General features: G+C 37.6%; 1 protein-coding gene across 12 annotated transcripts in view; it reads right to left on the reverse strand.

Moving 5' to 3' along the window:
• CTNNA3 (catenin alpha 3) overlaps positions 1-22,527 on the reverse strand; it is a 1,499,312-nt gene that overhangs the window by 586,502 nt on the left and 890,283 nt on the right. The window lies entirely within an intron of this gene.

Raw genomic sequence — 22,527 nt, forward strand, 5'->3', positions numbered from 1 at the left:
GAGTAATTCCAGGAGAAAAATCCAGAAAATTCCAGGAGAAAAATCCAGGGAGATATATATTTGAGATCCATTTGTATATAGCTGGGTTTTTAAGTTACACGAATGGATGAGCTTGCCTGGGAGGGTGTGGACTTCACTTTGAGAGAAGAGTCCAGGACAAAATTTAAAAGAACATTAAAACTGGCAGTAGAAAAGGGCCAGCCTAGTGGCATAGTGGGTAAGTTCTTAAGCTCCGCTTTGACAGCATGGGATTCTCAAGTTCAGAACCCGGGCCTAGCATCGCTTGTCAAGCCATGCCGTGGCAGCATCCCACATAAAATAGAGGAAGACTGACACAGATGTTAGCTCAGTGACAATCTTCCTCAAGCAAAATGAAGAAGATTGGAACAGATGTTTGTTCAGGGCCAGTTTTCCACACACACACATACACAAAACCGGCAGTGGAAAAACATCCACAAAGCAGATTAAAGGAAACATAGGAAACAGCCAGAGATTTAGGAGGAAAACCAAGAGTGTGTGGTGTAATGGGCGCCAACAGAAAAGAGCGTTTACAGAAGGAGTTCATAGAAGGAGAACAACAGTTGCCAAATGTTGCAAAAGTTTCAATAGAGGATAAGGTAGACATTTGGTTATACGAGATTAAGGAGTGGATGGGAGGTAGGATGAAAAGTAAAAACAAGTACAGTTACTGCTTAAAAACATTTGCAAGCTTGATTAAAATGATGTTTCCTGCTCTTTTTTGAAGCATAAAGGACAGATTTTTTTTAAGAAGAAAGAAATGTGAACACTTCAGTTCTAAAGTGAAGAGAATCTAGAAGAGAGAAACTTTTATAAAAGAGAGAGAAATGATAATTATTAAAATATAGCATGGTACCTGGGATGGAAGCAGGGCAGTTGGAAGAATTAACTTGAATTTGCTCTTTGAGGAAGAAAATTCCAGAATAATGTGCAGAATGGAAGAAAGTATGAACATGGATGCAGTATGATTTGAGGCTAGCTAAAGGAGGCAGTTCTGGTCTAATGGCTTCAATTTTCTCCTTGAAGGCGGAGAGTTCTGATAGTGAGGAAGCACCGCTAAAATCCAAGGTTTAGGGAGTAGAATGAGTACAGAGAATCTGAGGGAGAGAACTGATTGGGAATTATAGAAGAATTGCCAAGGAGCATCGAAACCCCAATATTTTTCTTGAGTTCGAAAGATAACTGTACAATTTTAGGAGTAGTGATATATATGTAAATGGCAGAAAGTATATAAAAGTTGTACAAGTATTGCCTAAGTTTAGGCTCAATTCCATCCAACAGAAGGTTAGGACTCACATAAAGGCAAACGGTATTCATTAGTAGAAGTATAATAACGCAAGCAGAGAAGATGTGCCTCATATCTGCCATAGGACTAGGAATAGCAATGGTAAACATCTATTGAGTACTAACTGATGCTTTTTGTTTTCATTATTTTGCATGAATTATAGTACACAGATGGCAGGGACTGCTATTATTTTCAATGCTCTGATGAGGAAACAAAGGCACAGAGAAATTAAGTCATTTAACCAAGGTTAAGCAGCTACAAAGTGGCAGAGTTTTTGAACAGGGAATCTGAGTCATGTCCAAAGGAAAGTGAGCAGCACAGCAAAGGGTCCAGAATCTCTGAAATATGCGGAAGAGTTTGATCATTGAAGGTATTCTGCCTAAATAAGACAGGCAGCAGCAAATAACTGTTACTTCAATACTTTAATAGTTGCGCTATGGAAAAGGAATTAGACTTTAATGTTATGTAGCTTTGGGGAGCAGAACTACACTAATACGCAGAAGCTGCGAGGAGGCGATTTCAGCTGGAAAGAGTGAAGATTTCTGTAGCCATGAGAAAGGCAGGTGAAGTAGAAGCAGCTGCTTCAGGAGTGAAGTTCCGGTGGCTGAGGAGTTTGAGCCCAGGACAGGGTCTTTGGGAAGGAGCTCAGGCCCAGGGGCAGAGAGGACAGGCTGGTCTAGATGAAGGCCGACACCCTTTCTAACGCTGAAAGTCGGCCACCAGCGGGCATTTTATCAATGCACAATAAACATTTACTTTTTTATTTTCTCCCCAGAGTAGGACGATTTGGCAGATGCGTAAAGCATTTGGATCACTGTTACCCACAATATTTGGATATAATAGATAAGAAATAATGCTGTGCCAAGTCTGCTAGATCTGGGCTTTCCACTGCTTCAGGAGCTCTAATAATTCAGATGAGAGAGAGAGAAAAAGAGGCGGGAGAAGGGAGCAAAGGAGGGCGGGGGGAGGAAAGGAAGGAGGAAGGGAGGGAGAGAAGGAAAGAGCAAGAAAGGAAAAAAATCCTTTTAGCTTGCAATTTAGCCACTTCCCAAGAGCAAACAAATATTGTGCAGGCAAATGTAAAAGTTTCCTGCCAAAATTATCTTTTTTGAAGCTTTTAAAAGATAATCCATATTTCTCCCATACTTCGTTCGCTCACCCGTTTACTCAAAAACCTCAGCAAGAGATTTTGAAGCTTTTTTCTGAGCAGAGGTCAGTGTTTCTGGTGCAGTGCCAGTTTTAATGAGAAGATTTTCTTTTTTCTCTCTTAAGGGAAGGCATGAGGCAGCTGCATGCTAAGGAGTAAGATAGTCTCTGCCTGGATCTGATGCCAAGAGAGGGCCCAGGCTATATTTTGACATTTTTAGCCTTGATTTGGCTGCCAACTTTATTGAAAAGATTAATATTCTCCATAGGTTTTAGATAGCAAATTTTGAGTTTTGATCTTGCCCTGCCTCAAAGAAACTTTCCTCGTAAAGGAGATTTTGTTTGTTTACCTGTTTGTTTAGATGTTAGGGTGCCAGAATTAGATATAGCCATCATGCCAACCCATCATTATCCACGGGCATCATATACAGCCACTAGTATGCACAGTAAATCTTGTAAAGATGACCACTATATTTTGAAGCAAATGACAAATCGTCAACTTCTCATTTCAGGAGGTCCTTTCCTTCATTTGTGTCCTTCTCCAGCAGCTTTAATCTTTGAAATTCCTCTCACATCTGGCCCCGTACTATTGACCTATACACTTGCATATTTTAGTCTTTATGAACCACTGCATACCTCTTTCTTTATAAATTCTATTTTATTAATTGAATATAGACTTCTACCCATTTATCAATAACATAACATACGGCAGTCCTAGTCACCAAATAATGTTAAAAAATATCTCCACAATTTTGCTACCTGAAAGTCAGATTACTGTTTTATTCTTTCCTTCAAATCATTACAAAGCTATTGTATGGCAGAGACAGTATGCAATCAGACCTTGGTTATTAACAGTTTTGGGAGGAAAATTGCCGAGGGCAACATCACAGCTGAAATATTTACATTCGAGTCCCTATCCTTCTTTTTCTGCCAATTGTTGGAAGCAAATCCAATCAGGAATTTTGGCAGTGAGTAACTGTAATATAAAACAAAGATGGAGATGTGTATACTCATCATGCAGATGGGTTTCTCTTTCAATTTACATTAATTCATCTGATGAATAGGGAGAGAGGCATTACTGTTTGGGTTTTGGTTTTGGTTTTTTTTACACCTTTCACCTTACTCTGGGTAACTTGTCAGAAGACCTAAGCTTGAGTTCAGTCTCTGTTATTTGTCAGCATGTGACTAACAAACCATTTTCTCTCTCTCTCGACCTCCATTTATTCCTTTGTAAAATCAGGGGCTGGATTAGAGGCTGCGGCCTCCGTAATCCCTTAGGGACAATCTTCAAAATCTTGTAGCTCTCCAAGCTGTGAGAGTGAGGCGAGGTTATGGGATTGAGCCTTGCAATGATCAGTGACCAACTAGCCGTCTCAGAATTATGTGGTTAGTCATAACGGGGCCCTCATAAGACAATGTGAATGCATACAAAATTTTTTCTAAATTTAGAATTCAAGCACGTCTTATTTATGATGTGAACTGTAATGTAGTTATATGATGCTGGCTTTATTTAGGATGATACAAGAAATAACCACATGAAGAATTTTCCTTTTCTGGAAAACAGTTACTGCGGATATCTGTTATACTTTTCGATGTTGCTTTGTGCAGCAGTAATTTTCTCTTAGTTGGAATCAGGATGGTATGGATGATGAAATGTAAAACAGTAGAAAATATCAGACAGAATTGGATAGAAATTCCACCTCTGCTGCCTGAAAAGTAAGTGAACTGGAGAAAGTAGTTAAACTCTGCTGGCCTCAAATCCTTTTTCTGCCAAATGGGGAATATAATACCTAAAATGAGGATTAAATGAGATGATCTATAATGGACCAGGCATAATGTTTGACATACAAAATAAAGCTCTTAATATCCATTACTTTTCTTCTCATCTTTCCGTCTTTTGGGGGAGTGTTAACTCATTCAGGTAACTTGGGTACCCATTAGCATTTTTTTTTTCTAGAAATGGATTAGGGTTTTGAAATAATACAGATTAATAATCACAAATAACAAAACATGGCTGTGTTTAAGGCCATAGGAATTATAGGCACCCCACAGCCTGGGTTCGAATGAAGCTTCTGTCTCTCATTGGCTTTGCGGTCGCTCGCTTCTCCCCAGTCTCATTTGTTTGCTCTTCCTCATCTTCTCACTCACCATTGGGTTGCCACAGGGCTCAGTTCTTGGATCTAAACTTTTGTCTATCTACTCTCACTAATTTCTTGATAATAACCAATATTATGGCTTTAAATAAAAGTCCCAAATTTATATCTGCAGCGCATTCTCCAGATTTATATGTCCAACTACCCACTGAAGATCTCTACTTGACTCTTTAACGGGAATTTAAATTCATCCTGCCCAAAACAAAATTCCTGATGTTCCCTGACAAACAGGCTCCTCCTGCAGTCTTCCTTATTTCAGTTATTGGCAACTGCTGGCCCTCCAGTTGCTTGGGTCAAAAACTTTGGAGTCAGCCTTACCTCTCTCTTTTATACTCCTTACCCCATAAACCAACAAGCCTGACAGCTCTACTCTCAAATTATTTCCAGCATCCAACACTTCTCACTCTCTCATCTGCCTGCTCCCACCCTGGATTATTACACACACACACACACACCCCTGCCCCCGATTGTTAACACAGCCTTTAGTCCGGTCTTTCTGCCTCCTCACCTCATCTCCAGCAGCCTGTTCTTAACTGCCAGAGTGATCTTTTCAAAACTGAAGTTAAATCAGGGGATTGATCTATTCAACACCTCCAGTGTCTTCCCATTTCATTCAGAGTAGGTACCACCTCCTCCATTTGACCTAATCTTTTCCTCATTTCGCCTTTGCTCACTCTACTCCAAGTATCTTGGCTATGGATTCAACATGCCAGCCATGTTTTTCCCCCTAGGGCCTTTTCACTTGCTGTTCCCTCTCCCTCGAATGTTTTTTTTCTTAAATGACCACATGTATCACCTTTTTACGACCTTCAGGTTTTTGCTCAAATGTCAATAAAGTCTTCCTTGAGCTGCCTATCTAAAATGGATCTCTACTCCCATTATCCCTTGTCCCTATTTTCAGCGTTATTTTTCTCAAAGCATTTCTCACCATCTAATATCTTATTTACTTATTTTTGGTGGTCTTTTGCCCATTAAATGTTAGCTTAATGGAGTCAGGGATTTTGGTATCTTTTATTTACTACTATTTCCAAGGTCTGGTGCAACCAATATTTATTGAATGGATTCATGAGTTCCTATTATGTTTTTGTTAGAATTTAGTATGTTAAATGTTCAGTACAGTGCCTTGTACAAAATAAATACTGACCAAATCATAACTATAATTATTATTATTAAGGACCAACGGAATCAGTATATACATATTTTTTTTGATATAAGGACACTGCTTTGTCCCCAGAGCTTAGATAAATGCACCAAAAGAAAAACTATGTAGTCCTTGGCTACCATTGCTAGAGAGCTAACTTTTATTACCCTGAAGGTTGTTAACGCAGACTTTATCACTGAAGAGATTAACGGAAAAATTGCTGAGAGCCTGCCAACAGGATGAATGTTCCCAGAGAGATGGCAAGAGCAGCCAGGTAAGATATTTAAATGCATCAACATTTCTTATTATTTCTCAGTGAAAATGTTAAATAGTTGAATCAACATTTGGCAGATTTACAATTCAGCCCAGAAATTAGTTTGTGAACGTTACACAGCTTCAAAACATGCTGCATTGCCCACTAATTGCACACATCAGGAAACGAGTAAGAGTCTAGCCACCACAAGTGACCCCCACGTTTGCAAATGGAAAATTTATGAACTTTAGCAAGTAGGAACATATGCTAAAACTTATTCATTGTTAATCTAAAATTTAAATTTAACAGGGTGTCCTATATTTTACCAGGCAACTCTATTCACAGGAAAAAGATATTCTCCAAAAATTATGCTGTTAGACTATTGCTTTCTTAATTTAAGTTTCCTTAGAACCATAGAAGTACTGGTATGCATAACAACATTAATTAAGCAATTAATTAAAACATACATTTCTCACAATAAGAAAACACAAAATAATTTGCTTACTGGTCTCTCTCAACTCATAACCATCAACTTCAAGAGGACATTTAGAGTAGACCTGTAATCCTACTATATCTCTCTGGAACTTTCCCATACTCCTAAATGACCATGTCCTAACTTTTCTTCTGTCCTTAAATATGTAAGAACCTTACCACTGTCCTTTGTCTTTGCAGGTAAACTTGCTTCCCCTTTCATTGAGAAATAGAAGGAATTGGAAAAGATCTTCCATATATTCTTTTGACATCTATTCACTTCCCTTCCCCGTATCTATGGCCATGTACTGTGTCTTCTTTCTGCCTTAGTCCTATGTAAATCCAACCCCTCCTTTTCTGCAGTAGATCTTATTTTGACTCTCAGGGATATTTCTTCCACAGTTTTTGCCTGTCCCTCCTCCAAATTCAACTTTCTCTTCTCTAATGGATTATTTCCATCAGCATTTGATCATGTGGCAATGTTTTTGTCTAGAAAGAAAGAAAGAAAGAAAGAAAGGCAGAGAGGGGGATAGGAAAAGGAGGGCAGGAGAGAGAGAGAAGGGAGGAGAGAGGAAGGGAGGAAAGGAGAGAAAGGGGAGGAAGGGAAGGAAGAAAGAAAATGCTTCCTTTGATCTCATATTCAGCCATGATGTCATTTCTTTGCTTCTTCCTTTACAGAAATACTGCTTAAAAGATATACCTATAATTACTGCTCCCAATTCACGCCATCTTCTCTCTTTTCTTGAACCCACTACAATCAGAATGTGAACGCATCTCTCCCACTGGAACTTCTCCTGTCTAGTTCACCAATAACTCCACCTAGCTGAATCCAACGGCAAATTCTCAGTACTCACCTCACTGTCTGTGTTCATTTCCTAGGGCTGCCATAACAAAATACCACAAACTGTGTGGCCTAAAATAGCACAAATGTACTACTTCACAGTTCTGGAGACTGTAAATCCATAATCAAGGTATTGGCAAGGCCATGATCCCTCTGAAACCTGTAAGAAAGTTCTTCCTTCTCTCTTCTTAGCTTCTGGTACTTTGCCAGCAACCTTTGGCATTCCTTTGCTTACAGGTATGAAACTCCAATCTCTGCCTTTATCATCACACAGCATTCTCCATGTATGTCTCTGTCTTCACAGGGTTATCTTATAAGGACACCAGTCATATTGAATTAGGGGCCTACCTCACTCCAGTATTTCCTCATATTAACTAATTGCATCTGCAACCACCCTATTTCTGAATAAGGTTACATTCTGAGGTACTAGGAGTTAGGACTTCAACACATCTTTTTGAAGGAACACATAGTATCTCTCTTTGAATGTTGGATAGTCATCTCAAACATAGCAATCTAAATCTAAACACCTAATAAATTCTCCCAAATGTTGTGCTTCCACAGGCTTCCCCATCTCTAAAATGGTTACTTGATGCTTCTGATTGTTCAAATACAAAAATCTTATGAATAATCATTTCCTCTTTTCTCTCTTCACTCCACATCAGATCCATCATAAAATCTTGTCAGCTCATTATACTTCGCACCACCTCCACTGCTACCACTCTGGTCCACGCCCACAGCGTATCTCCCCTAAAGCATTACAATAGCCTCTTGACAGGTTTCCAGATAGCGTCTCACCTTACTACAAGCTATTATCAACACAGAAGCCAGAACCATCCTATGAAAAAGCCAGATCATGTTACTTCTCAGGCTTAACCCTCCAATTATTCCCCTTTCTTTCAGAGTAATTGACAAAGTCCTTACAATGGCCTAAAATCTACCCCCACCGTGACCATGGACCCGAAACCAACACACTATTCTCCTTGCAAGACTCAGCACTTACTCTTCCCATTTTGGGGGACTCTTCTCCAAATTTGTCTTAGATAACTTCATGGCTCTCTCTATTACCTCTTTAATTCCTTGCAAAAAAATCCACTTAGCAGTGAGATCTCTGATAAAATTTCTTTTTTTGTAAATTTTTACCAAGCAACTATTCTCCAGTACCCCATTACTTCTTTCCTGCTTTATTTTCACAGTAGCCGTAATACCATCTGAAACACTACAATTTAATAAAACCATCTCTCTGGGTTTCTATCTCTCTGGTTTATTACCTTTCTTTCTACTGGAACTTAAGTTCTAAGAAGATGAACATTTTTGTCTCGTTTTTTTTTCACTACTAGTGTTGAAAGAAGGAATAAATGAATAAATCATACAGAAATTATCAAAAATTAAACAGAATCAAGTTTTTTATACCAAGTCCAATGTCTTGTGATCAGTGAATGCTTAAATTGAGCAAAATAAATAAAAAGTTATAATCTAGAAGCCAGAAAGCTATCAATACTTACATAGTCTTATATAAAAATTGGGTCATTATACTATGTAAATTAAACATGGTTTTCTTTTTTTAAAAATTGTGAGTCTCTATAGAATCTTTTCTGGTTGGACAAAGACTCCTGTTACTTATATATTCTCTCCTCTGTCACCTTAGAAAGTGACATTCTTTGCTAGTTAATCTTTTGTTCTCCTTAATAGAAGATTAGTACTTATATAGTCGCTTCAACATAAAAATTCAGCCTATACCTCTTCTGCCAAATGCCTTTGGTACTAATTTTATATTTTATATTAATTTTTTATCATATACAAAAGGTTAATCTTTTATACAAAAGGTTAATCTTTATTCTCTGTCCTGTTGAATACTTATCAGAAGTTTAATCTCTCCCAGACATTTTTCTATGAATATTTATAGGGTTGACGTTAAATAATAAAATGAAATCCTATGATACTCTTGCCCTGTCACATCTGAAATAGTTTAAAAAAAAAGCGTCAATCAGCTTTATATCACTAACCAACTCACAGATTTGAACATTGCTTGAGGACCCTAAATTAGCCAACCCTAAAGGAACAATTTTGGGGAATGGTTGGAGCTTGGTAGGGAAGTGGTGGAGACCTTCATAGATACTGGCCCCATCTCTGAGCAGACAGGAGCAGCTCTTGGCATCTGATCTAATTGTGAGGTTGGATGAGACTAGGCTGGTAGTTCTGAACCTGTGAGGCCCTTTGGGAAGCCACAGGTGCAGGCTGGTCATCTTTGGTGCCATGACTACGACAGGCCAAGAATCTGAGAGTATGGTTCTTAACTGAGTGGAACCATCTAGGCATGTTTTGTCTTTCTTGACTCCTCCTAGTAGGGGGCAGAACATAGCAATCAGCCGAGACACTGCCATTAGTAGGAAGAAAAATCCTATGGAAGAAATATCACGATGCTTTCCTTTGGGCAATGCTCACTTGAATAGCCCCTTTCAGGGCTCTTTGACAATATTATTCAGTTTTGTCCTCACAACGATACTATAAAGCTTTGGTTCTCAACCATGGCTGCACCTTGCAGGACCTAAAGAGATTTAAAGAAAAAAGGGACAAAGATCCAAGCTTTCCTACAAACTAGGTTAGGAGATAGATATCTCTATTGTAAGGACTCTCCCAGTGATTCAAAAGCACAACAAGGATTAAGAATTATGTACGAAAGATTCACTGGGCCATTGTTGTCATTCCAATTTACCAGTAAAGAAAGAGAAGTTAAGTGACATTTCCAAGGTCACAATGCCAACATATGAGTTTCTTTCAGTATGTTATGGTGCCCCTTCTGACCTCCCTAATTTCCCCTGTCCCATATAACTTTTCTGCCTTCTCAGCTAATAAAGCATATTTGAGCTCACAGGAGACAAACATAAACAAAGTTGGACTAAAGTGGGGTAGGAATGGTTCATGGAGAATAGTCAATTACTGCGCTGTAGTCCCCCAACCCTCCCAGCGTAAGTCAGTATTGGAGATCTGCCAGACTCTCCAGGGTGTGGAACAGAGGTAAGGAAATCTGGCAAACATTACTGTTACTATTACTACTATGATTACCACTAACAATAACAACAAAAATGAAAACAACAACACTTTTGGTACTTCACACATTAAAATTTTGTTTATGTTGTAATTTCAATAACAATCCCACAAATGCAAAAGCCACACAACTCTATCCTCGTCTTTTTTTTAATATACTTTTTGATTTCAGGTACTCTGTGCATATGCTTAGATCTCTACTGAGTAAACATCTGAGAATCTTTAGTCAATGACAAGTTTGAAAAACTCAACTAACAGATTCTTACAAACCCTGTCTAACCGCCCTGACCCACCAATTTTAATGCCAGCATAGGCCATAAAATCTTAAAGGCCTGATGTTCTAGAAGTATAAAAAATTCCCAATACTGGAAAGATGGTAATGGTGGAGACTCTAACTAGCAATGTCTTTATATGACAGTAACATCTACTTTTTATCATAAAACGCTTTCTTTAGGTCAATGAAGTTTCTCTCCCTCTACTCTCCCTGAGATTACACTTTCTAAAAGACAACATTTTTGTCACATATGACAATTCAAGGTCCCAGTAGGGTAGCTTATGATTTATAGGTACTTTACATGTTGCTTGAGCTGACGGGGAAGATTGGACGATAAGAACAGCATCTTCCTAGCATAGATTACTGAGTCACAGGACCTTAGATTTCTAAAACTAGAACAGATAGATGTAATCTATTCTAAATCCAACATATTAAAGGTAAGGATGTTGGTGACTTGCTGGGGCCGGACAGTGAATTTTGGACAAAGCAGCTAGCAGAAGCCAAGTCTGTATGCCCTAATTTCCATGTCTAAGAAGCCAGAATGTCTACTTTGGAGTATTATATCCTCTAAGCTTATCTAAATCTGTCTTTTCCTTCAAAGTTCAGTTCATCTCCTACTGCCCAGGATCACAGAATCAGGAGTCAAACGGATCCTAAGGTCATCCTGTCCGTTTAGGGTTTCAATCTTCTTTACCATGTTCCCCACCACAGAGTCATGCACACATGGTACAGCTAGTGACAAAGAAAATTATTCCTAATGAAACAACCCTTTCCACCTTTGGATACTTTGGAATAAGTAACTTATTATAATATTTACTCAAAATACATTTTCCTAAAGCAGTTTCTCAATAATTAGATCCCTTTTGTCATGTATAGCCTGTTGTACATTTGAAGAAAAGTATTAGGACCCCTCTAGTTTCATTTTCTCCAGAATATTCCCTACACTTTAAAAATTCTTCATGTCATGCCAGCCTAATTGCTCCTCTCTGAATACTATCTAGTTTTGAAATATGTCTTAAAATGTGGTATTCAGAAGTGAACACATTATTTTAAACACTGCTAGGAACAATAGAATTTTCCTTCTCTCATTCTAGAACAGTGTCTGTTAACAAAGCCTGTGCTTTCTCAGTGAGGGTGGTTTTGCCCACAAGAGGGTAAAAATTGATTTTTGTGAAAAAAACTTACTCTTTTTATGTATAAAGCACAGATACAGATATAGTACATTAAGAGATATACAGTATATCTGTGCCATTAAAGTTTCGTTGAGGAAATGATTAGGAAAAAATTTCTAAAAGGAATCCTTAGAGGGAGAATAATGAAAAAAGGTTGAGAAACAGTGCCACAGTCTAAGATCACAGCAGCTGTTTTATTAACACCATCATACTATTAACTCCTGTTGAGGTTATAGTCAAACAAAATCCTTAAGACTGTTCTATTTGTGCTGCTGCTAAAAGGCATTTCCTCTATTCTGCGGTTTCTAGTTTGTTTGTTTGGTTGCTTTTGGTTTTAAGGAGTGGTAGATTTTGTTTTGTGTTGTTACTACAAGACCACAAGTTTAAATTTATTCCTGACAAAATTGTCCTTGCTAAGTTTTGTCTATTCCTGCCTGTCCAGATATTTTGGAACCTAATTCAGTCATCTAATATATTCATTATTCTTCCAAGCTCTGATTATTTGCAAATTTTATCTCCTGTCATCTACATCACTCATGGCAGTAATTTGTGGAAACAATGTTGAAGAGAGAAGGGCTGAGAATATTGTCCTGCACACAACTCCTCCATTTTGTGTTGAAGTGTTGACCACTATGCTTTGACTAACACTTATTCATCCACTTAGTAATGTGAATAACTGTATATTTCCATGCATAAAATCCATAGTTTTCTGGTTTTTTCATTTGTAGACTATGAGAAACCTTGTCAAATGTCTCATAGAAATCCAGATATCCTGGCTCTATCACACTTTCTAACAGTCTAGTAACCCAAGCAAAAAAGAAAGAAAGGTTTAGTCTTTTGTTTTTCTTTAATAAACCTGTGCTAGATCACTATGATTATTTCTTCATTTTCTCTATACTTCAAAAACCTCTTTTTAATAATCTGTAAAGCCACACTTCTGTGTCGCATGGCTTAAATACTCTATTTTTTATATTTCTTCTTATAATAGTGTTTGTCAGTTATATTCAGTTGACTCTTGCTCTGTTCATTTTTGTTTTCATGGAAATACGTCTTACATTTCCAAACAGATTATAAATGTTCAGGGCTGAAGCCTATATGTCCCACAGTTGCCCATCAAAGTGTCATAGAAGATAATAAAAACATACTATCCGATTGACTAATTAATAATATCACCTGATTCCTACTCACTATCAAGTCAGATCAATGAAAGGATCATAAATCACACTCACACTTTAGACCAGATTTACAGATTGTTTTAGAGGCTTGCACTAGTAAGGGTATATGAACATCCTCTTATATTCAACTCTCACTTTAGTAATTTCTCACTCAGAAATAATGTTTTCATTAAGTAATAGGGAAATTAAAAACTGAGACTGGAAAAGGAAAGGAAACTCTATGGGTCATATACGCAAAATGTACAGGATGTTTCTTTAAGATAGGGAGCCTCCTTACATTTTCACAAATGAAACTCATTTAAAAATAGACATATCAGGATGGGCTTCTATGACTTTTTTCCAGCTAAAATTAAGCATATATGTATAATTTATTTAAATTATCATGCAGCTCTGTGGGTGAGGTTCTCAAATTAGACATTTTGACTACATTAAAAACACGACTGCTTGGTTGAAAATTGGCTTACTGAATTATCTAAATGAGCCATTTGTTTGCCATTTGATGGTGGTGCGTTTTTATGTCTTAGATGTTACATATATTCTGCATGTATATATTCTGATATTCTAAATCCATAATGGAATTCAATTCTTTGAAAGGATATTAAGTGATCAGGGGGGCAGTCTTTAAAGATATTGTCATAGGAGGCTCCTGAACTCCTAACATCCCATGGATACACTGAATGAATAGCTACACATGGAGTGATTCCCTCTGAAAGAAATTCAGAAACCAACAGAGCAACTCTTATACATTGAGTGAACGAGAAAATACCCACACCAAAACGGGTAGGAAAGGTTGAAATACACTCACACCATAAACCTCACCCCCAGCACAGTGCCATACAATTGGGAGGGAACCCCAAACTCCCTGCTTCTCCCTGAGGAGTGAAGGATTTGGACCCTAAATCTAATGTCCTCACTTTTAAGACTCTCATCCAAAGGACAGGCCCCCAAAACACCTAGTTCTGGAAGCCAACAGGGTTTGCATCTGCAAGATCCACAGACTATAAGAAACAAAAAAACAGTTGTTAATGGGTACAAGGACTTCCTGAACTATCACCCCAGGGCCCAGCACAGAAGGAGCAGGCAAAAAACACCCATTTCCCAGTCTTCCCTGAATGGGGTCTATTCGCAAACTTCAAAAGCTGCCTCAGGGCCAGGCTTCTAACTTGGCACACATCTAGGAGTAGACTGTGATTTTCCCTGTAGATGAACGAAGCCTGCAGACAACTCCCCTGCACTCTCCCTCTTGCCTGCACCAAGTCATTAGTATCTCCCTTAAAGGAGCCTGTCCACACACCTGCACCCCAGCTTTTGTGGCTGCCACTGCAAGGATGGGTCATCATATCACTGGGCTCTGATAGCCAATGAGGCTTACATTCAGGAGTCCCACAGGACTGTAGCAAACAAACGAGAAGTTCTTAATGGACTCAGGAGTACCCCCTTTTCCACACCCCCGGCCCCCCACCCCCCACACACATTACAGCTGTATACCCAGGCCCAGGATAGAGGGAGAAGGCAAAAATGCCCACCTCCCAGTTTCTTCCTGTAAGGGACTTTACATACATTCTCAGCTGCTGTCTGAGGGTCCAGCTTCCAACTAGTCTGCAGCTAAGTGCTGACTGTGATCTTCCCCTTTGTGAGTTGGCACACCCACAACTACTAAGAACAAGGACAGCAGCTTGGACAATCAAAGGATTAAGAGACAGGAAGGAGCATGGGCTGGGCTCACTGATGAGGTTCATCTCCTACACAAGACCACTCTGCCAAGACTGGGAGAGGTGGCTGTTTTATCTAGTGTACAGAAAACAACACAGAGAGTCAAAGGAAGTGAAGAAACAAAGGAATATGTTCTGAACAAAAGAACAACATACAATTCCAGAAACAGATCTTAATGAGGCAGAGACAAGTGATTTACCTGATACAGAGTTCTACATAACAGTCATAATGACGATCAATGAGATCAGGAGAACCATCTATGAACAAAGTGAGAATTTCAACAAAGAGATAAAACATATAAGAAAGTACCAAGTGGAAATAATAGAGCTAAAGAATACAATAACTGAACTGAAGAATTCAATAGAAGGATTCAACAGTAGACTAGATGAAATGGAAGAAAGAGTCAAAGAACTTGAAGACAGGGCAGTGGAATTCATCCAAAAAGAGAAGCAAAAAGAAAAAAAGAGTGAAGATAGCTTAAGTGACTTATGGGACACCATCAAACAGACCATTCATGATACGCATTGTAAGAGTCCCAGAAGGAGAAGAGAATGAGAAAGGGAGCAGAAAGCTCATTCAAAAAAATAATGGCTGCAAACTTCCCTAACCTGGGGAAAGAAACAGACATCCAGATCCAGGAAGCCCAGAGCGTTTCAAAAAGATGAATCCAAACAGACCCATACTGAGACACATTATAATTAAATTGCCTATATTAGGAAAAAAGAAAGATCTCAAATAAACAACCTAATTTTACTCCTCAAGGAACCAGAAAAAGAAGAAACTAAGCCCAAAGTTAGTAGAAGGAGGAAATAATGAAGATCAAAATGGAAATAGATGAAATAGAAACTAAAAGGACAATAGAAAAGACTCATGAAACTAGGAGCTGGTTTTCTTGAAAAGATAAAAAACTGACAAACTCTTAGCTAGACTTGCCAAGAAAAAAGAGAGTGGACTCAAATAGATAAAATTATAAATGAAAGAAGGGATATTACAACTGATATCACAGAAATACAAAGGATCATAATAGACTACTATGAATAATTATATACCAAAAAATTGGACAATCTAGAAGAAATGGGCAAATTTCTAGAACTCAACACCCTACCAAGACTAAATCATGAAGAACAGAAAATCTGAAAATATCAATAAAAAGTAAGGAGATTGAATCAAAAACCTCCCAACAAAGAAAAGGACCAGATGCCTTTAGTGGTGAATTCTACCAAACGTTTAAAGAAGACCTAATACTAATCCTTCTCAAACTTTTCCAAAAAAAGAAGAGGAGGAAACACAAATACAATTACACTTTACAAGGCCAGCATTACTCTTATACCAAAATCAGACAAGGAGGCAAGAAAAGAAAATCACAGAATAACAGGCCTATATTCCTGATGAACACAGATGTAAAAATCCTCAACAAAATATTAGTAAATCAAATTCAACAATAAATTAAATAGATCATACACCATAATCAAGTGAGATTTATTCTGGTGACGCAAAGATGTTTCAACATCCACAAATCTATCAATGTGATATGACACATTAGCAAAATGGTGGATAAATATGGTATCATTATCTCAATAGATGCAGAAAAAAGCACTTTAAAAAATTCAACATCCTTTCATAAAAAAGAAAAACTTCCAAGAAACTTGGTATAGAAGAAAATACTTCAACATACTGAAGGCCATGTATGACAAGCCCATAGCTAACATCACACTCCATGGTGAAAAGTTGAAAGCTTTTCCTTTAAGACCAGGAACAGACAAGGATGCCCACTTTCACTACTTTTGTTCAGCATAGGAGTGGAAGTCCTAGCCAGAGCAATTAGGTAAGAAAAAGAAATAAAAGGAATCCAGATTGGAAAAGAAGAGGTAAAATTATCTCTATTTGCAGATGACATGATATTATAACAGAAAACTCTAAAGACTCCACAGAAAAATTGTTAGAACTAATAAGTGTATTCAAAATTGCAGGATATAAAATCAATGCACAAAAATCAGTTGCATTTTTATCCACGAGCAATAATCTATCAGAAAGAGAAATTATGAAAACAATCCCATTTACAATATTACCAAAAAGAATAAAATACTTAAGAGTAAATATAACCAATGAGATAAAAGATCTGTACACTGAAAATTGTAAGACACTGATGAAAAAAAGTGAAGACACAAATAAGTGGAAAGATACTAACATTGCTAAAATATTCAAATTATCCAAAGTGATCTCCAGATTCAATGCAATCCCTATCAAAATTCCAATGGCACTTTTCACAGGAATAGAAAAAACAATCCTAAAATTTGTTGGAACCACAAAAGATCCTGAATAGCCAATGCAATCTTGAGAAAAAAGAAGAAAGCTGGAGGCATCACACTTCCTGCTATCAAACTATATTACAAAGCTGTACAAAGTAATCAAAACAGTGTGGTACTGGTATAAAAATAGACACATAATTCAAGGAAATGAATAGAAAGCTCAGAAATAAACCCAGGCATATATGGCCAATCCAATTCATTTATAACAAAGGAGCCAAAAATATACAATGGAGAAGAAATAGTCTCCTGAATGAACCACGTCAGGAAAACTGGATAGCCAAATGCAAAATAATGAAACTGGATTCCTATCCTGCATTATACACAAAAATCAACTCAAAATGGATTAAAGATGTGAATTTAAGACCTAAACCATAAAACTCCTAGAAAAAAACATACGGATAATCCCCTTAACATTGGTCTTGAAAATGATTTTTTTGGATTTGACACAAAAAGCAAAGACAACAAAAGCAAAAATAAACACGTGGGACTACATCGTATTAAAAAGCTTCTGCACAGCAAGGAAATCATCAGCAAAATGAAAAGGCAACTTATGGAATGGGAGAAAATATTTCAAATAATATTCACAGATAAAAGGCTAATATGCAAAATATATAAAGAACTCGTACAACTCAATAGGAAAAACACAAATATCCTGATTAAAAAATGGACAGAGGAATAGACATTTTTCCAAAGAAGATATATAAATGGTACACAGGTCCATGAAAAGGTATCCACTATCACTAATCACCAGGGAAATGCAAATTATAACCACAATGAAATACCACCTGACATCTCTTAGAATGGCTCTCATCAAAAAGAAAAGAGATAACAAGTGTTGGTGACGATGTGCAGAAAAGTGAACCCTGTGCACTGTTGGTGGGAATGTAAAGTGGTGCAGTCACTATAAAAAATAATGTGGAAGCTCCTCAAAAAATTGAAAATAGAACTACCATATGATCCAGCAATCCCATTTCTAGATGTATAGCCAAAGGAAATGAAATCAGGATCTCAAAGAGACATCTCCATTTCCAAGTTGATTACAGCATTCTTCACAATAACCAAGATATTGAAACAACTGGTGTTATCAATGAATGAATAAAGATGTCATATGTATATATTTGAATATCAATTATTCATATATATCAAATATATGAATTCAAATACATATATATATAAATATCACGTGACCATGAGAAAGAAGGGCATCCTTCCATTTGCAACAACATGGATGGAACTTGAAGGTATTATTCTAAGTGATATAAGTCAGGAGAAAGACAAATACTGTATGATATCCTTATATGTGGAATCTAAAAAAGCCAAACTCAGAGAAACTGAGAGTAAAATGGTGGTTACCAGGTACTAGGGATGTAAGAAGTGGGGAGATACTAGTCAAAGGGTAAAACTTCCAGTTACAAGATGATTAAGTTCTGGGGATCTAATTACAGCATGTGATTCTAGTTAATCATACCGTACTATATACTTTAAAGTTTCTAAAAGAGTAGATGTTAAATGTTCTCATCACACAAAAGAATGGTAATTATGCGATGTGATGGAGGCGTTAGCGAAAGCTATGGTGGTGATCATTTTCCAACATGTAAGTGTATCAAATCAACACTTTGTAAACCTTAAACTTACATGATTTATATGTTATTTATATCTCAATATAAGCAGAAAAAAAGAATAAAGGAAGAATTTTAAAAATGTAAGGGGAAGAAATGGGGCCTCCATTATTTTGGGGTTTTTTTCTTAAGCTAGTTGGTGCTAACATCAGTGTTTATACATTCCTCTCAAAGCCTTTTCCTATGTCTAAAGTATTTCATGATAAAGTATTATGGTAGGCTATTTGTGATATCAGATGATATTTTAAAATGTAAAGGGGTGGCTCCGTGGCCGAGTGGTTAAGTTCCCGTGCTCTGCTGCAGCGGCCCAGGGTTCGGATCCTGGGCGCGGACATGGCACCACTTGTCAGGCTACGTTGAGGCGGCGTCCGACATCCCACAACTAGAAGGACCTGCAACTAAGATATACAACTGTGTACAACTGGGGTTGGGGAGATAAAGCAGAAAAAAAAAAAAAAAGATTGGCATCAGTTGTTAGCCCAGGTGCCAATCTTTAAAAAAAAAAAAAAGTAAATAAAAAAATCTAAAGTTTTTATTCTTTCAGTCAACTGCTATATTTCTCCTCAGCACCTGTCTTCTGGCAGCTGTTTTGAATTGAGGGCACATTCAGTGGAGGATGCTGTGAGCACACTCATGCCTGGTGGACTCTGGGAACAGCAGTCCCTTTAGGATGTATCCTCCAAAGACTAGATGAGAGAGCAGAAGGGGGGAAGAGAGGACTAATCTTTAAATTATTGTCAGCATACAGTTAGTTAAGTAGAGTCTATTCTTTCTCAATATTATAACCTTTAGAGGTACAGAATACTGAGATCCTTCAATGTTGTCAGCAGGACAGTGAAGGTAGGGAGAGGATGGCAGGAGGAAAGAAATTACACAGACAATAAAGTAAACTCTGAGATTTCTCAAAAAAAATAGCTGGTCCAATATTGAAAATTGAGGAGTACTTTGAGAAAGAAAGATTTGAATATATAGGTTAGCTCTCCTTTTATCTAAACATTCTTTTCCTTTTTTTTTTTTTTTTCTGCTTTATCTCCCAAAACCCTCCCCCTGTACACAGTTGTATATCTTAGTTGCAGGTCCTTCTAGTTGTGGGATGGGGGACGCCGCCTCAACATGGCCTGACGAGTGGTGCCTTGTCCGCGCCCAGGATCCAAACCCTGGGCCGCTGCAGCGGAGCACATGAACTTAACCACTAGACCACAGAGTCTGCCCGTACCTGAACATTCTTTAAGTTCTTCTTTCAGTGGGTCCTAAGAGTTACTAAGAACCGCTATCCAACAGCAGTATGTCCACGGTTTTTTTGGAATATGTATTAATTTCCTATTGCTACCATAACAAATTCCCACAAATTTAGCAGCTTAAAAACAACATAAATATTTTATCTCATAGTTTTATAGGTCTGGAGTCTGGGTGGGTTCAGCTACTTCCTCTGCTCTGTGACTCAAAAGGCCCAAATCAAGATGTTGGTCCGCATGAGCTCATATTTGGGGGCTGGAAGAATCCACTTCCACACTCATTCAGGTTATTGGCTGGATTCAGTTCCATGCTATTGAAGGACTGAGGTCTCCAATTCCTTGTGGCTGTCAGTCAGGAGTCATTCTTAGCTTCCCGAGACCACCCACATTCCTTGGTTCATGGTCCCCTTCCTGCATCTTCAAAGGTGCAACAATGGGCTGAGTCTTACATTTCGAATCTCTCTGACCTCCTCTTCTGCCTTCCTCTTCTACTTGTAAGAGCTTATGTTATTACATTGATCCCATTGGCATAAACCAGGATAATCTCTCTTTTTTAAGGTCAGTGAATTAGTAACCTTAATTACATCTGCAAAATCCCTTCACAGCAGTGCCTAGATTAGTGTTTGATTGTAATCGTAAACAGGAATCTTGAGGGGATATCTTCAGAATTCTGCCTACCACAGAGTGTGCCAGTCAGGTTCAAAGTGAACTAGAATGACAAGCAGTCAAAGACACTTGAAGAGAGATTTGCCTGGAGGAATACCTCTAATACCCCATTTAGAAACGATGAAAACACACGCACAAAACGTGGCACTCAATCTCTTATTCTTTTCAACAAACTGCCAATTAGAAAATTGAATGATACATATTTTTACAATCTGTAAAACATACAAGTTTATCTAAATAAAGTATTCTCAAATGTTATTTGATTACTCGAGTGGATAACTTCATGGCTAACGATAAATAAATCTTTTTTATTAGGACTTTCAGTTAATAATGCTTTTATTTGTATTGTTTTTGTGTTTTTAAACAGGTCATGGATTTCTTGGGAGAAGCTCTTTGAACAAGAGAGAAAGAATATTCTGTGATTACAATTAGATACCTCTTTTTGTAGGAAGCAATTATCAGTATAAGTTAAGTACCAAATTGCAAATTCAATTATTCTTAAGTATTTACTAGAGAAACAGTAGTTTAACCGTAATTCTTCTGGAAATTAACACCATAAGAAATGTGATTAAAACATGAATTGAGTTATCATGGTTAAAAATACAATGCAATAATGTTGTTACAACATGTATCTAATCCATATTAATTTTGTACAATTGCTGAAAACCATTTATTGAAATCATCTTATTAATATTTAAGTTGGAGTACATTAGGTTACTCCTTTTAAGATGTATGTATTACCAAAGAAAGAGGAAACCACCTTTTTAAAATAGGAACTAAATAAAGATATTCAGTTAATAAGATCTTTCAAATGCTCCAAATTCTACCTTGCAGTGAATTTCCTTATTGTGGAATCAAAGCATTTTGAAATATGGAAATGAACACTTAAAGTAATTTTGCATTCTCTCTTTTGCTTTTCTTGTTAAACTCTAATTAGGTATAAAACTTGTAATGAAAATGCTCTTTGTCACTGACCTCCACAAGAGTGGCAATGGGACTGTTTCACAGTTGCATATATTCTGCTGATACATCAGGCAGCAGAGGGAAAATTTTAAGAACACAGGACTCTGGAGTCAGACTACTTGGATTTCAGTCCACTCTGTCACTTACCACCTGAGTGTCCTGAAGCAAATTAGTCAGGCTGTCTGTGCCTCAGCTCCTATCTGTAAGACGGGGGTAATAATAGAACCACATCCCTCCTAGGGTTGTTGCAAGAAGGAAATAATACTTATAAAAATACATACACAGTTGTAAAAGTGCTGGACACAGTACGGACTCAGTCAATGTTACTTATTCTTAACGTGGTGTTCATCATTAGGATCCAGATGGTGACAAACAGAGACCTACACTGTTCAGATCTATGTGACTTTAGAACATGCAAGTGTATAGCCTTGGCCTCGGTAAAACTGTGTGGTCCTGAACTCAGTTAGTCAACAGAGACGATAGAGAAAGAGGCTGAAAAGAAGCCAGCAACCAGTTTTGAGCTCCTACTAGCCAGCTATGTTTGACCTGCTGCAAGATATTGTAGGTGTGTGTCCCTCATTCTGGCCATTCACCTTGGTCATTCATTTCATCATCAAAAAATTAATGAGCTGCCATGATATTACAGGCTTTGTGTGATAGAGATACAGAGATGAATATGAAAAGTTCTGTCCTCATGGAGTTCCCAGACTTGCAAACACACGCTGGCAGTCCCAAACCATCCTTGCTTCTGACTCTGTTTTGAATTTAACAAGAAAGCCACTTTTCTATTTAAAGTAGTAAAATTTGGGGAAAATGTTGAAAAGATTTTCACAAGATGTAGAAGTTGAGACGCTATCAATGCTTTTTGGGGATACGGATGTGTCAAAATTTCTTAAAACTCTTCTTACCACACATTGCCACTCACAATTTTATTAAGACAGAAAAACTCTGAAGACTGCAATGGAGAGAACACATACCCTCTCTCTTTCTTACAAGGTACTTGTTTATAGATAGGAGAGGAGACATAAATCATCTCTTTATTTCAACA

This window comes from Equus asinus, chromosome 2 (assembly GCF_041296235.1).
Source record: "Equus asinus isolate D_3611 breed Donkey chromosome 2, EquAss-T2T_v2, whole genome shotgun sequence".
NCBI classification, from domain to species: Eukaryota; Metazoa; Chordata; class Mammalia; order Perissodactyla; family Equidae; genus Equus; species Equus asinus.